Below are 26,567 nucleotides of genomic sequence, written 5' to 3'. Positions count from 1 at the left end.
ATGTCTTTCCCTTACATTTGAACCTTTACAAAATAGGATTGCTTACCCTTGAACCTAGTAATAGTAAACCAAGGGATATCCTGATGTGATGACCTGCTTTGCAATTTGCAATTTGGTTTGTCTGTTTGTATGTAATGGCAAACTAGGAAGTAACTAATTAAATGGTTGTGTGAGGGGATGTGAGGGCTGGCAAATCTGACAGAACTTGTTTGCATAACACCAAACCATGGTGTAACTCACACCATAGGTTGGTAGCTAATGGCCACTTGACCTCCAATTTCTATAAATCAGAGGATTTATTCATGATGTACAACAACTGTCCAACAAACACAGAATAAATCTTTCTCCTTTCCTCAGTACTTGAAAAATGCCCAGCCTGAGACTATTTGTAATACAGGCTGGATCTGCACAGGCCAAAGTACTCTGGGAAGACCCTAGAGTATTGTGGCCCTGGATCTGCCCTGACATCTCTCATTACCTGAAGTCCTCTGTTGTACCTCTTGCTGTGCCACCTGCTGCTGTGTTGAGTCGTTCACTCAAAACAAGTCAAAACAAGGTGCCCAGCATCAATCACATGGCTGAGCACCCTGTTCTGAACTCAGAGCAAGTGATTCTCCATGGTAGAGAAAGAAGCAGTGGGCGACACAGTGGAATGCATTGTCAACAGCTACTTAGCTTCATTTTAAGGTGGGTATACAGTGGATTCGAAGCTAACCAGAAGAGACATCATCTGGACAATTTACACCAGAATCACGGATTGGGCTCTGCATTGTCCAGACTTGACCCTCTGGGGATGGACATTTTATTTGACCCATTCAGACAGGACCTCAGCCATAGGGGACAATAGGAAGGTCCTTTTCAGAAAGAGGAAAGTCCAACTTTGGAAATTTGTTCTCCATGTTCCACTGGTTGCCATAGAGTTTCCAGATCATCCAGCCCTGTCCTGACATTTGACACTTGTCTCTGTCACATTGCTATATTAGAAACTGCCTAGCAAAGCATAACAGAAAAATGTCAAAATCATATATAATACAATTTTGTAATAAATGAAAAAGCTACATAAATGCAACAACAATTGCTGTGAAATTATGCTGAGTTTTTTGAAAGGATCAAATCCTGGTGTACCTCATCAAATAATGTTGTTTTCAGTCTCAGTATAGTGCAATTAAGAGCAGTTGACATTTGAAAAAGCTTTAAGTTTGGTTTGTTTGAAATGAAGGCCTTGCATATTAAGTCGTCATGAAATTTTAGACTTCCTGTGTGAGAAAATTTTAGACTTCATGTGTGATTAAATATATCTCTGCCTTAGCAGTCATTACATTACAGTAGCAGTGTACTTAATTTTGTAATAAGAATTAACAAAAAGTCATATATGAAACAACCAGTGCAATTAAATGCTGATATATCGCAGTGCAGGGCTTGGGGAAGTTACTTTTTTATTACAACAGAGGAGCACAGGATTAGAATAACAATGCACTTCCAGTCCCATTTGTAATGTAGCCAAAAGATAATGCAAAGATTTAAAAATTTGGCTGAAACTGTTGTTTCCACTGAATTCAGTAAATCCTACAAACAGTACAATCTTATGCATGCTTATTCCAGAACAAGTCTCAGGCACCTCAGCACAGCAGTAACAGAATCTAAAAGCTGTAATAGAGAAGGCTGCAGTTACTTTTTTTTCCTTCCTTCCTTCCTTCCTTCCTTCCTTCCTTTCTTTTCTTTTTCTCCTGCTATGGATAGATCTTTCACTGAAACAGATTAAGCATTTTAGTGTGATAAGTACAGTAGTTGCTGTTGAAACCATACCATCATCTGAGATTTAAAACAAAACAAAACAATTTCAGTAGTGTTCATCTTTCCTCTTTGGAATGCCAAAGGAGTGCAATAACTAGTAAACCTCTCATTCCGTATTGCAAGGATGGGCAACTAGAGTGTAACTAAGGGTCCTCCAAGTACAGCACTGACTGCCATAAATGCCATCTCCTTTCCCCTAAGAAAAACATCCATGGCCACTTCTAATTTGGAAATGCTGGTGTTTGGGGAGTTAAACTGTGGGTGTGGGAGTGCTGTAGTCAGTTTAAAGGTGATGCCATTCCTGAAGGCTTCCTGAAACAGCAATTTACTTTATTATCCTGTAAATACAAAGGTGTGGGTAAGCACAGGACAACCAGGAGATACAAACATAGCTATGGGGGCGTATTTGGGTCCTGGGCTACACTTCGCCAATTGTTTTCTTAGGGCCTTTTCACACTGCACAATTATAGCACTATAATTCCACTTTTACTAACAAAAGAGCACTGCGAGCAGTGAGAGCTCTCTGGTAGTTAAAAAGCCCTTAGGCTCAACTCCATATTGGATTTAGTAATCCAGCTATAAAGAAAAAAAGTAATCTTTAACATTGTTTGCTTTGTGGCTGCATCTTCACTGCAGACGTAATGCAGTTTGATACCGCCATGGCTCAGTGCTATGGAATCCAGGGATCTGTGGTTTTGTGAGATATTTAGCCTTCCCTGTCAGAGAGCTGTAGTGTCACAACGAACTACAAATCCCAGGATTCCATAGCACTGAGTCATGGCAGATAAAGCAGTATCAAACAGCATTAATTCTGCAGTGTGACAGCAGCCTCATGCCCTGGTTGACATTATCAGAAAAGCGCCTAGATTGGAATACTTCCTCTGTCCCTAGGATCTCCTACCTCCAATCTAGCAAATCAATAATCTAAGGGTCATCAACTTTACTGGGTTGGCACGCACAATTTTGCCCCACTCACAATCCACCAGGGCAGCAAACCCCCGATACACACACGCACCAAAACTCAGCAGTAGACATTACTGGCTAATTTTTACAGCAACTGGGAGGGAAGAGCTATCATTTCAAGCAAAGTATGCTTTAAATTACTGTATATACTGTACTCATGTATAAGTCTAGAAATTTTAGTCAAATAATTGACTGCAAGAAGCTGGGTTGACTTATGCATGGGTGGCACAGTGGTTAAATGCTTGTACTGCAGCCACTCACTCACAAACCATAAGGTTTTGAGTTCAATACCAGCCAGGTGCTCAAGCTCCACTCAGGCTTCCATCCTTCTGAGGTCGCTAAAATGAGTACCCAGTAGGTTACACTTGTAAACCACATAGAGACTGTTCAGGTGGTATGAAGCAGTATATAAATGAAGCTGAGATATACTTGCAAGTTTCATAACTATATCCTGAGCCATACCATATAATTTTCTTCACACTTAGAAGATATTCTCTGTGTGGAGGTCTCAACAATCTCTCAATGATACCTATTTCCCTCCTCATTGCATTGTCCTTTGTGAAACCTTGAACATTTCACTAGGGCATCCCAGGCATCAATGACATTGGAATACATGGTTTTCTGGGGAAATGTCGTTGTCTAGGGCACCCTGGAAATGTATTTTTAAAATATTATATTTGATACAGATTATATTACATTGGGTATTAGCCATCCAGGAATTACATGTCCCAGGAGTCCCTATGTGTGGGATCCTGCTGGCAGCCATAGAAAAATGATTATGTGGTTCCCATGCCATTAATAACTGTGTAGAAGAAAGAATTTCAGCAGGAAAAGCTTGCAAAGCAACTGTTACACAAAAGGTTGCACAACTATTACAGGAACCGTATCATTAGTCTATTTTTAAATGTGACCCTCCTAATGGCTTAGCTTGCTCACACCAGAATCATAGGTACCAGGAATCCTGGAATCCAGGAATCCTGGAATCCTGGAATACATTGGCTTTAGATTACTTAATGTCAATACTAAGTCTCAGTTACCCTGAAATACTACTTTTCTATGAATGTCCCCAACTATATCAAAGGTGGAAGGAGCCAGAGGACATGTAGAAAAAGATGGAGACATAGAGGGCTCATTTACTATATGCACTAACTCTGTTCTACTATTCAGAGACTTAGCCATGTTGGTCTGGAACATTAGTATGCAAAGGGAACTTGGAACACCTTTGACACTAAGGCCCGAATAGCACTGCGTCATAGCAGTGAGCCAGATAAAGTGATGTCAAACTGGATTATTTCTGCTGTTTTAGATGCAGCCCTAGTCTACAGAAGCTCATGCTACAACTTCTTTTGCACAGTTCATTTCAAAACTACAAGATCCCTTTGCATACTCTTTTCTATTATCTCTGGAAAGATATCCTCTTTAATTATTATTAAGTCTAAAAATCTTATTCAATTGCAACAACATGTTTTACCTTATTAGCCAAGAATCCCTGTTTTGAGTTTTGAAGAGAAGGAAATAGATGCATGAATTTTTGAAAACACAATTTTTTCATTCAATTGCACAAGTCCCCCTTCACTTGCTTTCCTTTTCTATCTCATTTATAATCTTATATCCTTACCTCCACATACTTCTTAATTATTTCACTTTAATATGAGGACAGAAGAATACATATTTATTATGTACCTTTGTAAAATCCAAAAATTATTGTTGTGTGTGAATTTGTGCATTTATGTATCTCCTTACAAAGAACCTAATTTCCTGGCTGACTGTAGCAAGACTTTTATATTTCCTATTACTTTCAATAATCTATTTTATAAAGCCAGGCTTTATTGCAGTTAGCCAAAAGCTATCACAGTTTAGTAGATCAAAATAATCCATAATAAGCAAAAATAACATTCAGTGTAGTTTTTAACCACTTTGGAACTGCAGTAAACTTTCCATATAGCAGATGCACTGACATTCCTTTTAAAATGGATGATGAAGAGTTTTACAAACCACTAATAAAATAAGTACATAATTCCCTGGCAGCTATAACATATAATGCTACCATATATTTGGTGTAAGTTGATTATCTTTCAATAATTTTACCAATATATCCTACTAAATTTTGTCTAGGTAACACAGGGGAATATATAATGAAAATGTTGCCCTTGGGCTTTCATATAAAGATCAAATCAATAAGTGATATGTGGGATCTTTGACCTGAATAAAACCAAATATCAATATTTAAGATCCACAGTAGGTAGGTGGTCAGAGGAAAATGTCTAATCAGTCTCTAAAATGAAGTGATAGTGGTATTTTGGTGGTAAGCACTGTAATCCACTGTTTAGCTCTACAGTATACACTTTGCTATCAGGATGGGAGGCTGGTTAAATAATGAAATCTGAGATCCTATTACTAAGCAAAGCATGTAATACTCATTGCCAGAGTTAACACCAATTTTTGCCTCCCCCTCAATTGACATTCTGTGGGCTGTCTATGAAGAAAAGGACACGCAGTGTTAAAAGAGAGAAAATGGAGACATGGTAGAAGAATTTACACATGAGCCTGTCCCTTGCGAAATTCATTTTAAATGAACAAATCCAAAGCAAATACCAACATCTTTGAATAGTCCAAAAGTCACTAATAGCATATGTATATTTCATTTTTCTTTTTTGTTTGTTTTCCAATAATATTTTTTTCTTAATACATGACAATTTTTATTTCATATTTCTCTAAAAGCTGTTACTAGTATGAAGCAAGATTACCAACACTCCTCTGTTTATTTCCACAGTTCCACACACACACAGAACCACATTAAAGATCTTGGAAATGCAGCTCAGGCCAGGAATGCTGGGAGCTGTAATCCAGCATCTGCAGATGTGAGTTTGCCTACCCCATCAATTCTCTCTCTCTCTCTCTCTCTCTCTCTCTCTCTCTCTCTCTCTCTCTCTCTCTCTCCTCCATTTGGTTTCCAATTTATGGCAACCCCATCATGGGGTTTTCTTGGCAAGAGTTGTTCAGAGGAAGTTTGTCATTGCCTTCCTCTGAGGCTGAGAGCATGTGACTTTCCCAAGGCCATCCAGTGGGTTTCATGGCTAAATGGGATGCGAGGGTTCGAATCCCAGCTCAGCCATGTAAACCCATTGGGTCACCATGGGCAGGTTACATTCTCTCAGCCTCAGGGGAAGGCAGTGGCGAAATCCCCCTTAAGTTCTGAATCCTTCTTACCAAGAAAACAGTGTGATAGATTCGCCTTTGGTATAACTCAGAAACAACTTGAAGGCAGACAAAAACAACAAGAAGCACAGCTATATCAAAATGGTGGGAAATGAATCTAGAGATGCTGATTGACGTGTTGGAATATGGTTCTCTGAAGAGTTGGAGTCAAATCTCTGCTTAACCATGGAAATGCACTGGGTAACCTTGGGCAAGTCACACTCTCTGAACATCAGAGGAAGGCAATGGTAAACCCCCTCTGAAAGAATCTTGTAAAAAATTATCCTTTGGATCACAAGAACTGCGTTGGCTTCAATTTGCTTCCAAGCTCAATTCAAAGTGCTGGTGTTATATTTACTTTGAGCATGCTAGAAAATACGTAGATGAAATATATGAATGTCTTTTCCATATTCATGTCCCCCCTCACTAGAATTAAATAGTCACTATGAGGAGTTGTGGGGCCAGGACTGGGCTGTAGCCAATATGAAAAGGAGATTTATTGATTTATTGATTGATTGCCTTTCTCCCAGCATGGGACTAAAAGCAGTTTACAATACTTAAAAAAAAAGTTTAGCTGAAATCTTATTTTACAAAAGTTAAAAAATAAATTAAACACAATTCTACTAAAAAGTGCATAGGCTAAGATAAAATTAAATTATAGTTGACAAATACAAGATTAAAAAAAGACAGCATATCACTTTCAACAGTTTTCTCCCATGCGATTAAACAGAAAGGTCTTTGCCTGTCAGTGGAAAGAAAACTGAGAGGAGATGCAACCTTCTCCTTGAGCCATGGTCCTGATGTAAATCACTCATCACCACCCCTGGCTCTCCTACTCTGAAGTTCCTGTTCATGCTAGGAACGAAGCTGCTATTAGAATGCCATACATTCTTCAGTAAGGATTATGAAATGAGGAATAAATATAATCTTGGGCTAAACATGTCCCAAAAGGTTGGCCTATCCTTTCATTATTTAATGCTGTATATACTCCTGTTTATGTCTAGAATTTTTTTGTGAAAAAATCAACCCCCAAAAACCTGAGTTGGCTTATCCATGAATCAATGTAAATATTGTATCTTAGCTCTTATTTTAAAAAAGGTACCATCCCCTTCTCTGAGTGGCAAAAAGCTTGTTATCTACCAGTAATGTGATGGAAGCAGTACTTAACATTTGCCATACAGGAACTCTAGCTTTCTGTAGACCTCCACTTCAACCCCATTGCCTAATGCTGTTCCCTACAAGAATGTGCCCCGCAACATGGGAGTGAGTCTTGAGCCAGGAGTTGAGGTCTATTCAGCAGAGTAGCCTCACTATACACTGGAGGGGCCTTCTATGTCTGTTGAAATACTTCAGTAGGATCCCTCTGCCTCAAGCCCCCAACTCACCCGACCCACCTCCTTTTTTCTGTTAAAGTTGGCTCCCAGACATGAGATTCAACTTGAGATTTGACTTGAATGTATGCTGCAAAGACCAGAGACTTGGCTTGAGACTTGGAGTAAAAGATTTGAATATATCACTACACTTTAGTGTAGGAAATGCAAACATACCAGTTTGGGGACTGTCATTTTTAGTGCCATGGTGCTGAGCTCTGTCTTCTGTATGCCAGCCTTCATAACCCAGCCTCCCTGCCCTATACTCTTCTCAGCATACCTTTCACTTTGTAATACACACACACACACACACTAGTGCAGTCATAACAATTGATTTAAATAGCAGAAAAGTAAAAAAATAAAAATTGAAACAAAGGACTGGTACAGACCAGTGGCTCCGTGCTGCCCATTTTCCCCCCTCATTGGTGCCACAGTAGCCACACCGCACGGCACCAACTCACTGCCAAAAAGAAGCCGCACTGTAAAGAGGAAAGGATGCCGCCATGACGCCACTTCCTGGAAGTACCATCTGGACACTGCGCGGCAGTGACGTCATCATGACGGCCGCCATGTGGACAGAAGGCTGCCATGATGACAGAGTCCATACACACTAAGGTTCCAGAGCATGGGGTTGGTGCACACTCCAGAACCCTAGAATTGGCTGGGCATGTCGCTCCCTGGCCATCTGTACTAGGCCAATACAAATAAAAAGAGCCTGCTTGGGAATCGTGAGGGTGAGAAGAGCATAATGACATGACTGCCTGGATATCAGAACTGCAGCAGTATGAACTTACCACATGTGAATCAATAGTGGAAAAGCAGCACATTTGGGAGGCATTGGCAGATATTGTCTGTCAATGAAAAGGAGCTCTCCAGGAACAGATGGAAGATGAAGCAGCTATAGGACATAATGGGAGTTGTGTGATAAAGTACAGCCTCAGGTGCTACTATCCTGCTATAATTCCTCTTTGGCAGCTTTGTGTGATAGTCCCAAATCTCCAGCTTTTTCTCTCTCCCAAAATAAGCTGGCTCTGCTAGTGGTGAAAACAAACTTTTCACTGCTCAGAGAAATTAACATTGTCACAAAAAAAATTGTGTGTTTTGAATGCTATGCAAGTTTAATCTGATTCTACTTGCTTTTTAAAATAGAAGAGAGAACTAGGACCTGGAAAATTGTGTATGTGTGGACACTGGTGAAGAGATGGAAGAAGGGAAAAGGTGTTACTTGGAAGCCCAGAATAGCTTCACAGTGGCATGATGGAGTATAACATGAGACTATTATGGAGAACATAAGCCTGAGAAGAAGTCTGCAGAGCTTTGTTATACAAGACAAAAAGACCAAACCAATACACAAGAACTTTGGCTTTGGTAGTGTGTGGTGGTGCTCCTTGACTGTTCTTTGGAAATCAAGATAAAGAACATATTGCCAGGAAGGGTAGAGAAGTCACCAAGAAGTGAAGATACCATGGTGATAGCTTGGGTGCAAAAATCAAAATAGAACAGAACAGCATGTCCTTGGAATAGCATCCCTAGTGATAATTAGAAGATACACTGGGAAAAGATTTGGGTTCATTGCACTGCCCTCTGCTGTGAAATTCTAGGTGAGAAATATCTACTAAGTTTACAATACCGAGAGTACAGTATTTTTAGTACAGTGGGGAATGTTTGAATATCAGCATCTATAGTTTGAAACTTAAAAAGAATTGAGAATGTCCATCAAACTGAAAGATAAGCTGATCATCTATGACTAAACATGCACATTTCTAAGCAAGTCCAACATTTCCATGTGCTTTGTTATTAAAAACAAGATACGGAGTTTGGTTTTTGGTACATACTCCAAGCTCATGGAGACAAGTCTCATGTTTACTTTCAAAACAGGGATTAGCAGTTTCTGTTTTGCAAGGCTGAAATAATAACACTTTTCACCCTCCCTGGATTGTAATATATCTTGAATCAAGATCAGGGAAGGATATGTATGTCTTTTTAAAAAAATACTCCATAGTCTCTGTTTTTAGAGCCTGCAACCCAGACCTTTGGGGGGACCTTTTATACAGAGTTTTGAATAATAACCATTGGACATATTGGCCATTTTTGGAGTTGTAGTCCAAAAATATGTTTCTCAAATGCTGTGCTAATTTCTGTGAATTTAATGGACTATTCAACAATTCTACTAATTGCTAATCCCGTGCAAATTGATATGATGAGTATGATTGGCCCAGGATTCAGCAAGATGGGAAAGCGACATTAGAAGAACCCAAAGACCCAGTCCTAAACACTGGCATAGTATCTGATTTGTGTTCTCAACAGAAGCACCTTATGGAACTTGTGGAAGGAGAATTAATGAGTGCATAAATGGTTTTCCGCATGGAACTTGCATTGGGACTGGCACTGGAAAAGTCTGTTTGAGGAAGGATGCTGATATCTCCTTATCACAGTTCATCCATTATGCCCAACCTTATTCCCCTGCAAAACTGCACCACCTGTGATTCTTCTTTTCGGATTCTCTTGTCTATACATCTTGCTGTTCTTTCAGTGGTTAGGGAGACAAGGGGAATTAAGACTGGGGAAAATGAGCACACGCCATGCATTGCTGGGGTGGGTGGCAGTTCTCTTGACCAGAGTAGTCCCACTATTACTGGTGCCTTGCATAGGATACAGATTTAGAGCCTTGTTGCAAACGGATGATTCCAGTGTGACAAAAGACACTTTTATAACCATATGCCTCTAGAAGAGAACAGAAATGCCTCAACAGCATACAGAGAGGCAATGAGAAAGCTGCTTGTCTCGCGCTGTGTGTCAGCTTTCTTCTGTCATACAATAAGGCTCTTAACCTTGCTAGGGCCAATGTAGATAGCTCTGAAACAGCAATAAATGATGGTGAAATGTGAAACAAACAAACAAATACCAGTTCATGTTCTAACAGCACTGTAACAACCAGTGGCATCTGGTGGCTTTCATGTTGGGAAGGGGTTGCTCTTTCCCTCCAAAAGTCCCTTGGATGGCTTCTTTTAAGTTCACGGAAACCAAGAATAAATTTACAGTTGTCAGAACCATGACATTTGCTGACAAAAGTCAGTGCCACCCAAATCAAATTATTGCAGTCTCTTTTTTGAACTCCCAGAATTTAGAAGAAGATTGAATGGATGGCTCAATATGCTGAGCACCACTGTGCTCAGTCATTATTAATTGGGATTATTATTGCTTAGCTGTTGGTGTCTTTCACACAGTTGTAGTCATCTTTCTTGTCACAGCAGTTGGAAGAATCTTTAAAGCTGAAACTCTAGATTTATTATTATTATTATTTGTTGTTACTTATTTGTAGGTGCAGGCCTAGTGGTGATTTTATACTCTGTAGTGTAAGTTATTATAAACTTGAGCAATATTTATTAAATATAAATTACCATGTAATGGTTGTGAAAGCTGCACAGTGAAGAGAGCTGATAGGAAGAAAATCACATTATTTAAGATATGGTGCTGCAGAAGAATTTTGTGGATACCGTGTACTGATAAAAAAAGAAATGAATGGGTGTTAGGGCAATTTTTTTATGTATCACATTTTTGTATCCTGCTCTTCTTCCATGAAACTCAGGCAGCACATTTGTCCCATCCGAACCCTTTTTATTCTCACAAGAACTCCGAGAGCTTGGTAAGGCTGAGTGGCTCTAAGATACCAAGCATTAGGTCTAAGTAGACTTTTCTCTTTGGGCTTCCTCAAAGATCAACCATGTCATGCCCCTGCTTGAGAGATTCTCCAAAGACAAGCTTTCATGGCACATAAGAACATATCATCTCAGCCAGCCTTTGGCCCTTGAGGAGAAAGTGAGGTAGCCACACCCAGAGGGATGGGGAGCTTCTCTTGTGAGTCAGAGGATGAGGTACAGACAACTCCCAGCCTGAGAAAATGCCAGTGGTTTAGAATATGGCTGAGGTCAGTGGTCTTTTGAAGGACAACTTTCCTGTGAGTAAAGGCTCTGCAAGAATTAAGGGTCCCTTGTAAACAAATTGACTGAGTGAGTAGATTTATATCCTGCCTTTCTCCCCAAATGGGACAGAAAGTTATCCTCAGGAAGAGAACATCTGAATAAATGCACGCAGTTGAAGTCTGGACAGGGCATTGGGATTTCATGCTTGCAAGTCTCAGCTCTGGGCAAGAAAAGCTATTGAAAGCAAGATCTTTTATTGAATTTAATTCCTTCATTGAGTGCCAGTGTGGTGTAGTGGTTTGAGAGCTGGACTGCTACTCTGGAGACCAGAGTTTGACCTTCAAGTCACATGGAAGTGACTTGAAGGCACACAACAACTCCTTCATTGACCTAATGAATGCTGTGCCTTTGGATTCTTATGGTGCTTGACACTGGATTGCCTTGTGATGCTTCCAGAGTCTTAAAAGTTACTATTAAAAGTAAGTAGCTATAACTCCAAGAGCCTCTCCCCAGTATTTAGTTATTGGTTTAGTTATAATTTTAAACTAATCATTTATTTTCCTTATTTCTCAAAAATGACTAAAACGGTTACCAGTTAGTTCCTCTGGACAAAAAACACCACCTAAATACTGTACTACAGAGTACTGGCTTGTAGTACAGAAAACAAGTCCATCCTGGCTGCATCCACACTGCAGAAACAATCCAGTTTGATACTGCTTTAACTGCCATGGCTCAGTGCTATGGGATTCTGGGAATTGCAGTTTTGTGATACATTTAGCCTTCTCTATCAGAGAGCTCTGGTGCCACAACAAACTACCATTTCCAGAAATCCAAAGCATTGGGTTATGGCTGTTACAGTGGTGTTAAATGGATCCACGGTGTGGATGCAGCCAGCCCCTGTCTGCCTTATCATTGCTCTGATAATGATAACAGTCCAAGGTCCAGCATGATCCAGCTCTTGATCTACATGATTTGCATCTTCTACCTCTCAGTGAGACCAAATAGCCACAATGATAACAAATAATAGTTGCAGTTACACTGTTAAGTTATATAATATAACTTAATTATATATTTGTTACAAGAGGAAAGTACTAAATATAAGTAACTTTTTGTTTTTCCCAGTTTTGGACCTCACTTTCACATTGTCTCACCTAGAATACCAGCAACTTGACCTACAGCTCGGATTGTCCTTGTGACTCTGTTTGGATTGTGTAGATTTGGTATATTTAAATCTCTGGCATAGACCACTAGCCTGAGACCTGCCTGGAACAGCACACTTTGGCCATGACAACTTGTTGGTTTTCTGACACCTTTCTGGAGGAAAAAATGCTTTGCTTTCCTGTTGTTGTTGTTGTTATTGTTGTTGTTGAGTGCCTTGCCATGGCAACACTAAGGCGAAGCTATCATGAGGTTTTCCTGGCAAGTTTCTTCAGAGGGCTTTGCCACTGCCATCCTCTGTGGCTGATTTAAGCAGGCAGGTGGAAGCCTTGGCAACATCCAGTCAAGATGAGCCTGGCATCAGCTAATGAGAGTGTAGCCAGGAGGGATATAAAGAGGCACAGAGCAGTGTTTGGTGTTGGTTAGGGTTGATGTTTTAGTGTGCCCTGAGGGGTGAAGAGCCTTAGTGTCTAGGTTGTACTGCTGAGAAGAGCAGTTAAAAGGGTTTTAGGTACCCAAGATAGGAAATTGGTTAGGGTCAAGATAGGAATTACCCTGAGGGGATGAAGAGCTGTTGAGACAGGAAGATGCTGCAGAGAAAGGCAGTTTAAATAGTTGAAATACCCAAGTGAGGACAAAAAGTGTTGTGGATGAAGTGAAGTGTTGTTCTATGAGACACATAGGCCTGATACAGACTGGCAAAAAGCACCATCCTGGGGCCGAAATTAAGGCTTGGAAGAGCGGAGCATCCACATACTCTGCGCTCTCTGGATGCCATTTTGGCACACATTCATTCACACAGCACGCATGCCGATGACGTGCCTTGTGTGCCGTGTCCAAACAGGGCGGTACACAAGAGAAGTCACCGCACTGCTCCAGGGCACTAATGGCACCTAGGCAGCGGCAAGGAAAGGAGCGGATTGTTGCTGCATCGTGCAGTTGCCGCGGCAATGATCTGGGGAGAAAGGGGTGGCCTCTGTCCACCCTTTTCCCCTCGCTTGTATAGGCCCATAGTGTGTAGTGACTGGTGAGGTAAAAGTAAGGTCTAGGCAATAAAAGTTTAATAAAGGTTCTAAATGCTTTGGTTTATATAAGGAAACAATTATAAAGACAAGAGGGCAGAGCGGGGGTGTGGTGACTGGCCGCTACCCACTCCCATGCTGGTGTCATGCCAGTATCACGCTGCTGTCCAACCTCATGGCGAGCAGCATCACCAGAAAGGGCACCATTTCCACGGCACAAAAAGAAGTTGCTTTTTGCGGGTTCTTTTTGTGCCGGGTTGGGGGCATGGCATATGGTTGCTGTGTCCCCAAACCAGGGCTTCCAAGTCCCTTAGTCACCTTCACAAATTGGTGGAAGCAATGGCACAAAGAGGAAAAGAGTAAAAGATTTTAAAGCGAACTTATCATGAGGTTTTCCTGGCAAGTTTCTTCAGAGGGGTTTGCCACTGCCATCCTTTGTGGCTGAGAGAGTGTGACTTGCCTAAGTCACCAAATGGGTTTACATGGCCAAGCTGGGGGTTTTCAGAGTCATAGTCCAATGCCCAAACCACTACACCACACTTTCTCCCTAGTGCCTGTAATTTCAAATATTCCATAGCCTGCTGAATGCCTGCATGTTGCTAAACCCTGTTACTATCCAAACCTGCATTTAAGCTTTTTTAATTCTTAGCAATCTGACACCATTGGAGCCCTGGAAGTCACAAAGCAGCTGCTTAATTCTGTAGAGCTTGATGGGGGGTATTCCTCCTCTCTTCTCAGTATGTGTCTCAGTTTTGCCATGGATAAGATGTGCAGAATTAGAGGTTCTTAGTGCCTGCTGTGTCCCTTCCTTATGCCTTTCCAGTTTTATGTCTGAAACCAGTGGTGAGCTCAAGACAGGATTATATGCCCCCAAACAAACCTCAGCTCATACCCATCCATAGTTTTTGCTTGTCATCTATTCTTTGCATAGAAATATTGTGAAAAGATAATGATCCCATAAGCAGCTGGGTCGCTTTCCTTCGTGAATAGTATTTGTGCTCACTGTGTGTAATACAAACCCGCCCACGACGTGGTTTGAGGCTTTTGTTGCTACCCAGGTTGCTAATAAACATGTGTCTGCTCATTCTCCTTAGACTTGTCTGTTTCCAGAACATTCCCATGAAGAGCAATGCTCTTTGTGATTTAAGATGGAAACACCCATATCTCTTCACCAGTTAAAAGCAGTTTAGAAATATTAGGTTATGGATTACGGTGCTGGCTTGTGGACTGGGAATTCTGGGTATTGTAGTCCAAAAAGTAACATTTCCAGGCCCTAGTTACCAGTCATAGCTGCTTCAGTGAATCAGCAGGAGTGTTGCATTTTGCTGCAAGTTTTCAATATATATTACAAGGTGTGGGTTTGTTAGGAAAACAAGAATACCATAGGAATTCCCTGTGTGGGTGTCTTCTATATCCTCGCAAAACCAAAACCATAACATGGGTTAACTGGAATGTATATTCATTATCAAACTAAAAATCATTCACAGCCTATATTTGCTGTGTTCACATTCCCTTGAGTCATGGTTCACTTGGGCACCTTTCACACTGGTGCGTCTGCCCCTGATCGATCTGGGTAGATCCCGTAATCCCCATACTGAATCTGTTCGAATGATGTTCCCATTACCTTTACCCCGATCAAACCTCCCCAGGGCAATTTACCCCGCTGATGTTTACACTTCACAAACTAGCGATTTAAGTTGGAGCCTCCTGGTTGTCAGTCAAATGATGTTAATGGTGACGTGTCATGCAGCCATTTGTCAATGGCATGAGTGCATCCCCCCTTTTAAAAAAAAATCTAGCAGCAAAGTTTGCATATTCTGTCAAGCAAAGTTCACATATGCTGTCAAATTGTCAATTGTCTCCTGTTTTGTCTCCATTTTGTCCCCAAAGCAAGGTCCCCTTCCCTGGCCTTTTAGCTCCATCAAGAGCTGGTTGCAAAATATAGAGAGAGGAGGGGGAGGTCAATAAATACTGAGGGCCTTTCCAGATGAGGGGAATAGTCTCTGATAGGCCCAAGTTTTGTTCCTGTACAAACTAGTTTCATTTTGGAGTTCCACACATTTTCTTCATCCCAAAGTATTTCCTGAAATTTCTTGCACTGCAATGTTTCCCTGTTGATCCGGAAGCAGCTGGCTGATGGTCTGGTCCGACCTACTCCAGTCTCGTAAGCAATGTATGGCATGAAGAGGACTTGTGCTGGAGGTCGCTCATGCAAGGAGGTGGAAATGTTAGCAGCTTCCCCAATAGGGGTTGGGGGCACTGGGATGAGATTCAGCGCGTAGCACTGTAACTATAGTGCTTGTGTATTTGTAATTGCCCAGCAGGATTCCTGGTGGGATCACTCAGGTTCTAATACAACAACCAATAATCTCACTGATTCACTTCTTGTTAGAAATTGTCCCATGCATTCTCCGAAGGAGATAGAGAGGAAATATAATTGTTTACAGGAGTGTGCTTCGGAAACAGGATGGTAGGTGGGAAGTTTGTCCTTCAGTGACAGAGAGGCTCCTGGTGGGACAGAATCCAGGAACATCTAAGCATGCCACTTTCAAAATACTGAATTTTGTGCCACTGTTTGTGCCCAAGTGGCCCTATAGAGTCCTAAAAACTCAGTGTCTGCTTTATGCTTCTTTTCTAATAACTATACTTGCCACAGTGTCTTTTAAGTCCCGGTAGACCAGAATTATCATTGCCTTCGAGCAAGGAGTGAATCCATAACCTTGGCATCAAAACTCCAGAACCAAAAAGTTGGTATGAATCTGTTTGCCTGCAGCAAGCCCTCTGGCATGGGGTGGTTTGGAGAGGGAAGGCAACTTGGCCTTGATCTTGTTGTGACTGTCTCACACCTCTCTAGTTTAGTGTGACAATTGCAACTGACGAGAATGTAAATATTGCAATGCACAAGTTGCAAGCTTTACATGAACAATAACTATCATCAAGAGTTGGTTGTAAAATATATAGAGAAGAGGAGGGTGCCAATAAATACTGAGGGCCTTTCCAGATGAGGGGACTAGTCTCTGAAAGTCCCAGGTTTTGTTCCTGTACAAACCAGTTTTATTTGGGAGTTCCACACAACATTTTCTTCATCCCAAAGTATTTCCTGGATCTCCTTGCATTACCAAGGACCTTTCCTTCATACCCCCCCCCCCCAAATTGGTTTAAATTAACCCAGTATTTTCTAAAATAAAATGTATTTCTATTTGTCTGTCTGTTTGGATTATCCTACCTAATATGGCCACTGTCAGCAAACACAGCTATTGTTTCCAGGACGCAGTTTCAACAGAGAGCTAACGAGGAATGTTTACACCAAAATGATGTTTAATGTTTAATTAATGTAATATTTCTGAAGCACTTTAGCACTTTGATTATGCATCTGCACTGTAGAAATAATGCAGTTTGACATCACTTTAACTGTCATGGCTCAATGGTATGGAATTCTGGGATTTGTAGTTTTGTGAAATATTTAGCCTTCTGTCAGAGAGCTCTGGTGCCAGAACAAACTAAAAATCCCAGAAGTCCATAAGATGGAGCTATGACAGTTAAAATTAGAAAAGTTAATTTTGAAAAGTTAGAAACTTCTTTCATATTGAAAACCAACACACCAGTTGCACTACCCGGTTAAATGCACAAGTTGCTTAAATAAGATCTTTACACTGCCAGCAAAAAAAAAAAAAAAAAAAGAGCAGAAAGGGGGTCAATCTTGCTTCTCTTGAATGAGAACTGCATAGCCTGGGAGCAGTCACTAAGAAAGCTCTCTTCCAAGTCCACATCAGACATACTTGTAATGGTGGCAGGACTGATGATGATCTTAAAACTCAGGTAGTCTCTTTTAGGGAGATATGGGCTTTCAGACAGTCTGGACTCAGCCTTATGTGGAATATATCTGCATTTCCATATATTGCCAATAATTTGTATAATTGTATTCTTGATTAGGTTGAGTGGGAACACTTGATTAGATGGTAGCAAAAGAATAATATGGCATTTTGGCAATGGTAATGGTAGAAACTGGCCTTGCACTCACTTCCCTACATAATGCTTTTGCTCCATGCAGAAGCACATGCACAGATTCTGTCCTCCATATCTGAAGTACTAGTCATAGGAGCAAATAGAAGACATTTGGTAATGGCTTAGGGAGATTTCTTTGGTTTTCATTTTGAAACCCATATGCAAATATTTTCAACCCAATATGCACTTACATCTTCAGAATTCACACCTAATAATGTTTGCAATGGATTTCTCCAGTTAAAAAACACGTGGACAAAATAGCAGTACAAACTACATACAACAATAAATAGTAGCAATAGCAGTAAAACCTGCACACAACAGTGAATATATTAGTGAAAAGAGTATTTGAAAATGTACTGTAGTAGGAAAATTACAAAATATATGCATATTAAGCAAAATTGCATACCAAAACGTATGTATTAGGAGTCATATGAAATAAATTTGTATGAATTTTCATGCATTTTTTTAAAGGAAATCCTCAGTGTTCAGGATGAACCAAATTTAAGGCTGGAGAAAATCTTGAAATGTGATATGAATCAAACTTTAATTAAACAACTGAGAAACCAAAACAGACATTCATCCTAATTCACCGTTCCAGTTTTACTAAACATTTCTAAGCTCTACTATCCACTTGTCCACTCTAGTGACACCAGTTGGTCATGTCCAAGTACAAGAACATTTGGGATCAAATGCAGGCAATCTTACCTGCAATTAAATATAGTGAGAAAAGTCTCAAATGTGATTGGAGCAAGACAGGTTTATTTCAGTGCAGAAATATGGGACACCAAGATGAAATGTTTTACAGTCAATTCTCCTAACCATAACAGCAGTTTATGTTGTGTATTATATATACACGGTACTAATACAACAATGAATACAACAACAACATAGAAGCACACACATACATATATTTAAACAGAAGCATTAAAATGGACTCTTATTCAATGGAGTGGCTCTTTGACAAATGTTTGCTTTGGGTTTTACTATCGTATTTTCCTTAGTAACACCCATGCAGCAGAACAGAAAGTAGGGTGTAAGTTCACTTTGTATGCCCACACCCACCTCCTCCCTATTTGCACAGTAGCTGATTATATGTTGCTTTGGGCCTCAGCTGTCAAGAGGTTGCTGTTCAGTCCTCAGCTGTTATTTTGCAGATAGATGCTTAAGTGGAACACACCAGTATGCTATAAACAAGAGAAGAGGAAGGCTATTTCTTTGCCAGATTTAAAAGGGTATCTTGAAATTTATCAGTTACAATGAACATGTAAGCCTTAATGAGCTATGAAGAAGCCTTATCCACGGGCAACTTAGGATGAAACTAGAGGATGGTAACATGAATGGTGCCAACACCAATACATTTCTGGTGGCCCTTGAGATTTGCAAGGGGCAGGCCAGATCTAAAGTCCTGCATAATTTACCTGGAACAGGAGTGCAGTGAGCTTGAGCCCCCCAAAAAAGCTAGGGGGAGGGATGATTTCTTCCTGAAATGATCAGGCACCAAGGATCAGGACCACCAAGAGTCCTGTGAAGATTCAGGGTCTCCCCCCTTTCCTTGGTATATTAATTTTGTGCCTGAAACAATTTTAGAATATTTCATTTATTATTTTGTCACTGTCTTCGTGGAAGTCTCATTGCTAACTTCTTTAAGTGGTGGTATTGTTATTATTATTTACTACATTCCATGCTCTTCCTTTTTGGTACATACATACATTCAGGTGTACAAAATTCATAATGACTTCCTTGTTAGTCCTTCTAGCTTAAAAACAGCTCCGTGGTCTTTGCTACCATTCTATTCTACTTTCATAGTCCTTTCATGACCTGCAGATTAAATTAAAGAGCAAATTAAATACTGTGGAAATGAAGGCCAAAGTAGATGTGACATTAATTTGTTCTACCAGGGTTGCCCTAAGACATTTCTGAGCTTGAGACAGGGCAGGAAATGGTGCCCCCAAGCCAAGCTGCACATGCTACCCAAGCTACCCAGGTAATAGAAATATTCAAATAAATAAATATAAAGCTGTGACTTGCATTTCAAGGAAATGGCAATAGAAGTTTTATTTGAAAGACACCTTTCAGTTTCAGAGAACATTTTTCTTGGGATACCTTATACTCTGCATGCCTCTGCATAACCTTCAACTGTCCCAGTTTGGAAGGGATGGCCCTGGTTAATTCTCTTACATCTGACTTTTTCAGCTGCTTTTAAAATAATAATAATAATAATAATAATAATAATAATAATAATTTTTATATATATTTCCCACTTCTCCCAAGGATCAAAGCAGGATTACATCATTAAAAATACAATACTAATACAAATACTAACTATAAAATACTAATACTGAATTACAACATTCCTATTAGTTCCTTAAAATATCCTGGAGTTCTCTCTACTCCTCCTAATATCCCTCATCACCCTCAGCTTACTTCAAGTGCTGCACGCTGAGGACACTACCATGCAAGCCGCCTCCTCACTGCAATTGCCTCTGTCAATGAAAATGGAATTATCGTCATCCTTCCATATCTACAGATTCTTTATCCACAGATTCAAGCATCCACAGCCTGAAAATATTTTTAAAATATATAAATTCTGAAAAGCAAATCTCGATGTTGCCATTTTATATAAGGGACACCTTTTTATTCTCCATCATACCAATAGGACTTGAACATCCACAGAGGATACCAAGGGCCAGTGGTGTATCTAGGGAGGGTGCGGACTGCACTGGGTGACACCCTGGAAGAGGGGTGACACCTGGCAGGTGGCCTCCTGGTGCCAGGAAGTAAGGGAAAGTCCCAGCGCCCCCCATCTCTGCCCCTCACGGCTTTATTTACAAGTAAAGCTATGCAGGACAGGGAGGGAAGGACCTGGCACTCCTCCATCCCTGCCCCACATGGTTTTATTTCCAAGCAAAGCCATGCGGGACAGAGAGGGAGAAAGCATGCCCTTTTGGCTCAGCCCCTTCAGCCGCACCCCCAAAGCCCTGCCTCCCTCCAGGTGACACCCTGGTGTGGGACACCATCGACTATTTTTCTGACTCCCCCATGCTTCCTAGCCCTATGCTCTTTCCAGAATGCCTTTGGGGGGTGCGGGCAGCACTGTTTTTAAATTGTATTGTTTTATACTTGTTCGCCGCCTTGAGTCCATATATTGGGAGAAAGGATGAATATAAGATTATTATTATTATTATTATTATTTGGGTTTTATTTTAGTTTTCACTTTTTCACGCAATTCAAGAACTCTGCTTCTGGGATTTCAGTTATTTTTTAAAAAGAAAGAAAAGAAATATCAAACATAAAGGCAATCAGGCTGCTTGGGCATGATGAAGGAGAAGGGGAGAGGAGGAGACATTGATACCACATGACTGCCAATATCACAACTGCCACAGTTGGCCCATATCAAACTGCCAATATCACAACTGTCTATATACCATACAGTCTCAAAACTGTGGACAGTAAAATCAGTTAACTAACTTAGAAAATATAAATCTATTCAAAATCCATTTAAATTACTTTAAAATAATTTAGAGGTGGGATCTCTAACCAGGGAAAGAAAGAATTCAATTCCTCATTTTCTATCTAAGACTGCTCACCCTTCTCCTCGTTTGTTTACATTACAAAATATATGACATCATGTATCATATGCATCTGAATTTCATTAACATCACATCTCATTTGGCCATGCAACACTCTTTCATTATCAAGGGTGTGTGATTCATATACGTTCAGGATAGGACAGGGCTTTTGCTTTGGTGGTGGTAGGGGATATCTCTGGAGGAAGTCACACAAAAGCCTAGAAAAATCTACTTCCAAGATGGCAACAGACATATTGACTAGTTTCCTAGGAAGTAGGATTAAAATGTGTGTTCTTTATAGATGATTCTCCCCTTCTCTGACACTGGAAGAGGATGACTGACCAGCTGCCAGATAGAAATGAGAGAGAAGAAGGAAGCCAACCAAGGGTGGCAAGGACTTAGAATTTTTCTTGGGCACTGAAATGTATAATCCTGGACAGGAGTGACAGATGATGCTTCTCATATCCATCAAAGCCTGGCTCCATTGCAAAATGGAGGCAAAAGAGCATAACCTGTAGCAAAGGTATAGTAATTCCTACCCTGGTTGTTGTGCCTCCACTCCCTTTGTCAAATAGATGTCTAAAATGCCTATTTTCTTCATAACATACCATCATATACTCTGATACGTAAATTATTCCTAACATCAGTCATAATTTGCTCTGCAAACAATGACTTCACAGATTCAGACTGAGGTGAAATTTCTCTATGTTGCTTTTTTCAAAGCAATCATGGATTTAACTTCATGTTAATACAAGATGGACTGAGGGGCTTTTCAGCCACATTCACCATTATCTTTAGAACTGCTATAAATAAAAAGTCTCTCAGAAATTCTTGCTGTGCATTTTCAAAACATTTGCCTAACGTATTGGTTCTTCCCCCCATTTGCCCCCATCATTCCTTCACTCCCTGGTTGAAGTTTCTGAAACCCCTTTGGGAAAACAGTTTCTTGCAGTAAAGGATGGGGGGGGGGGGGAGGTGTGAGGGAAGGCAGCAGGTGAGGAATGGGGCAAGAGCCTTCCTCCCCACAGCCCCCATCTGGAACATCCTAGTCCAGAACTCAAACCACTACACCACACTGGTTCTCCATATTTAGGCTATTCAACTTCAAATACATGAGGAGATCCATTGCTTATAGTGAATCACTGGAACTACTCCTAGTCGTGTCGTACTTCTGTAATTCAGATGTAACCACAGATGAGTAATAGCAAAATGGGTTAAACTAAAAATAAGAGTTGAAATGTGCTTGGTATTTCATTTGCACACTTTTGTTCCGAAGTTAGCTTGTTAACCTCCAGAAGCCCAAGTCAGCATGGTGAATTGTAAGGGATTTGGAAGAGCTGTAGTCCAAAATGTTGGGCAGGTAAAAGGTTCCCTGCTGTTGCTTTAAATAATTCAACTAAATATGGTAGAAGGCTCAGCTTAGAAATGACTATGCTTTACTTATGAGTAAAAGAGTTATCTGAGAATGCAGTTGACACTATCGGTCGTACTGCTACCAGGCAAACTTTGTAACTATGCTATCTTCTTATCCTAAATGTTATGTTGTGGGGTGGGGAGACAGAAGACGTAATGGGGAAACATGGGAAGGTTACATCTCTCTGATACAGTTTCACAAACGAGTCTGGATAATTGCAGCAGAAAAACCTTTTCTAGAAGCCTCAACTCTGGTAGTGTTACATTATAATATTTACTAGCTTGTGTAATATTAAATATTGAACTGTGGGCCTTCATCATGCCTATCATTTTCACAAAATCTGCAAAAAGTGTCCAAAACTGAAAGGAGCTGTAAACAGCTGTACACAGCTGCATGCACAATAAATATGTGTATATATGTAAAGCTAATGGATTCCAGCCACCCCAAAATACCAGGGTAGCTGATAAACAATGCACTGTTATTGAAAGCCCAGCTACTGTGAGCATTGCAGCTAAATTCAGTAAGAACACAGGGGTCCAGGGGATTTGGCACATGATGATACAGTTCCTGCCCATCAGACTCTGCAAAGACTGGCTCTGCTACACCACTGTATTTAACTTGTGGCCACTGCAAACCTTTTCACCAGCAATGGCTGAAGCTGATGGTATATTTTACATGAGGAGTGGTGAACCTTTAGTCATCCAGATGTTTTAGACCAGTTCTTCTCAGGCTATCTGAAATGGGAGAATGCTAGTTATTTTTTCCAACATGCATGGTACCAACATCATATTTATGCCCACAGGGTACAAATCATTCCCTTCTTTTCTGGAAACTTTCCAGGGAATGGCAGCTCAAGGACCTGCACCAATCCAGGGACCACCATTTTGAGTAGTTTTAGGCTAGGCCTTCTATATCCCATGGGGTTGGACTGGATGGCCCTTGTGGCTTTTTCAAACTCTGTGATTCTACCTCTGGCCATCCTGGCTGGAGCTGATGGGAATTGTAAATCAAAATATCTGGAGGAGCAAATGTTCGCTCCCTGCCACTGCTTCACATTAATGCCATACCTGTGTCTTCTTTAGTAACCAGTTCCTTTGGGGGGGGGGAATACCCAATGATTTGTATTGTTTATTGTATGTTAAATAAACACATCATTGTCTTTTGCCCAAGAAGACAAATGCCAAAGAGAAAGTAGTGTGTGTGTTTAATTAACGCGAGAGCTTTCTTGCCGATTTCACAGGATTCTGATCTCATTATTGTGAGAAGTAATCACATACTTGTTCCAGATACAATGATATAAGTGTCCAGTGTTTGCTCATTCTACATTTCCCCCTCCAAGCCATCCTTTCTTAAATAAGAATATATATAATCTGTTTGAACTGGGGAAGACAAACAACTGCTGTTGGATAACATAATGAGTTGTTTCATTTAACCACTAATTGCCACAAATAGTGTAGTAAATGGCTTGCTTTGCATAAAACAAACAGCATACTTAAGAATGCTTTTCTGGAAGGCATTACTTAGATTTATCTATTTGAGCCTAACAAATTTTGAATGAGATGCCTAGCTCTGAATGCAAATTGCACACCATGTGTTGCTTTGCTAACTTTTTTTGGTTTTCACTGCTCACTGGTCTATATAGATTGTATGGTTTTATGGGTGTTTTATTGGTGTCCCCTTCTAAAATGTTAAACTTGAAATTAATATGACATATTGCTTTGAAATTAAAACAAAGATGCATGTTCCTAAAGAAAACAAAGGAATACATTCACTATAATGGCCTAGAATGGCGAAGCATGGCTGTAGGGGCACAATGTTTTATTACCTTAAGCAGGCTAGGTAAAAAGCTGGGGCCTATTCACAGCCATAATTTTAGTACCATATTCCACTTCAACTGCCATGCACCATCATGCAGAATCCTGGGGTCTGTAGTTTGGTGGAGCACTAGAGCTCTCTGGCAGAAAATTCCAAGTACCCCTTCCTCAACTCCAAATCCCAGGATTACATAGAATGAACCATGGCAGTTAGAGTGGAATCATCACATTAGAATTATCTAGCGTGAATGAGCCCCTGGTTTTCATAGGGCCCGAACAGACAGGCCAAAATAAAGCTGCTTCAGGTCACTTTGGAGGTATGCTATTTAAATGATGCATGTATCTTAAGAGGCCGGAAGCTGCACCAAAGCCACGCTCCAGTCCTTCAATCACTATGACTTTTATTTGTCCTCACTGATTTCAGCACATAATGGCTTCTGAGTCTATGACAACATGATGCCATTGATGTATGAACCCTGATTCACTGGGACTACTTTCTGTGAAAATGGAACCTAACACTAGAGATGTGAAGGCCCAGGAGAGGAGTCTCACATGAAGCAAAATCTACTTTATTCTCAGTTCCTCAGACTCAGAAGGAATTGTTCTGGATTAATAGAGTTTGATAGACATGCAAAAATTCTTATAGAACAATTGGCAGTGCGAGGATACCCCAGAAAGGGCTTGAAGCAGGTCTACTTCAAAGTAAGGAGGATGGAACGAAGGAGCCTCTTTATAAAAAAACAGAGAGAGGGAATACAATCTACAATGTTCATACCTATAACGTACAATGGGAATACGAGATACATACAGAATGTTATCCTTAAATATTGGAGCCTGCTTCAGGACATTCCTGGATGTTAAAAAAAAAAAACCCTTTTTGTGTATAAACGTGCTAAGAATCTTGCAGACCATTTGGTCCATAGTAAATGCACAATTTGGGAGACCCAGCCAAACTTACTACAGAGGAGAACCAAAGGGAATGTCCCATGTTACAACTGCAGTGCATGTAAATACTGTGTGAAAATTACTGAGTTTATTAACCTTGTGAATAACAAATTGTATACTCTAAATGATCTGTTTACTTGTAATACTAAGGGAGTTGTTTACGCCATTCAATGTCCCTGTGATCTCTTGAATATTGGCATGACTACCAGAAAAATAAAAATGAGAATATCAGAACATAGGAGCTGCATTAGAAACAGAAGAATTACTGTACCTATGGTCCAACATTTTATCCAATGCAAGCACTCGGATACAGATATCAGATTCTGGAAGATAGAAAGAGTTTCTGGAACTGGGACATATCTAGAGAGAAAACTCCGACAAAGAGAACTGTTTTGGATTTTCACTCTACAAACACAGAAACCACATGGACTGAATGAGAACTGCAATTGGTCTGAAATTCTGTAACTACTTGCTTATTGCTTTTTACTTATGTTAATACTTGTTATTATGAACATTATTTGTTTGGTGGAGTGTATTGGTACATTTAGCCTAACATAATGGAAGGGGTTATTATTACTTACAGGATCTCGCCTGCTTCAGAATGGTCTCAGGTGGGGTTCAACAGGTGTATTAGTTTTTTTGTGATTGTGAAAGGATATAGAGTTGCCACTTGCCAAACTACATTAGGGCTTGCTACTATATGTGGGACATCCTAGTCCTAGGTAAGTATGGATACAATTTTGAGGGCATTTTTTATAAAGAAATTTTACTTTATGATTATTATTGATATTTCAAAAGTTGCCTGCATACATATTTTTTCCAGGCTTGATATATGGTCTACGAGGACCAACAACTTACCTATAGCGACGGGATGCCCCCATATACCACATGAGTTATCTTACAAGGCTGTTATATTAGGTACTTATGAATCATGCTCTTTTAACTATATGGTCTTCGCTATTATGTATATATTGCTGTAAGTGACCCATACTTATTTTATTTTTACAGTTTTAATTGACCACTGAGGAAGACGCTCCAGTCGAAACGCGTTTGGTCTTTGTTTTGTATATCTTTTAATTGTAATGGGCACACTGTGTTATCCCTCTTCATTTGGTATCTATTATGTACTCTCTTACTAAGTGGACATACTATGTCATCTCTTTCTATTCCATTTTGAGAGGCACAAAGGAATTGGTATTTTGTGTACTTTACATCTTTTCATGGGATTTGCAGTTTCCCAGCCCAGTACTGACTGGTCTTTTTAGCCTTGAGTTTGTTAGGGCGTGGCTTACAGGCCAGAACAAGCCTTTTTGTATTAAGGATATTATATACCTTTTACTTTGTATACCTTTTTTAAAAAATTACCTTTATAGCATTTGAGTGCAACACATT

At 40.2% G+C, this 26,567-nt stretch overlaps 1 protein-coding gene across 1 annotated transcript in view; it reads left to right on the top strand.

Moving 5' to 3' along the window:
• MCU (mitochondrial calcium uniporter) overlaps window positions 1-26,567 on the top strand; it is a 177,855-nt gene that overhangs the window by 12,333 nt on the left and 138,955 nt on the right. The window lies entirely within an intron of this gene.

The sequence above is a fragment of the Sceloporus occidentalis genome, unplaced genomic scaffold (genome assembly GCF_023333645.1).
Source record: "Sceloporus occidentalis isolate IW3139 unplaced genomic scaffold, rSceOcc1.0.p SCAF_2, whole genome shotgun sequence".
Classification (NCBI taxonomy): Eukaryota; Metazoa; Chordata; class Lepidosauria; order Squamata; family Phrynosomatidae; genus Sceloporus; species Sceloporus occidentalis.
The sequence above is the reverse complement of the archived record's forward strand: the minus strand, read 5'-3'. Positions and strand labels throughout refer to the sequence as shown.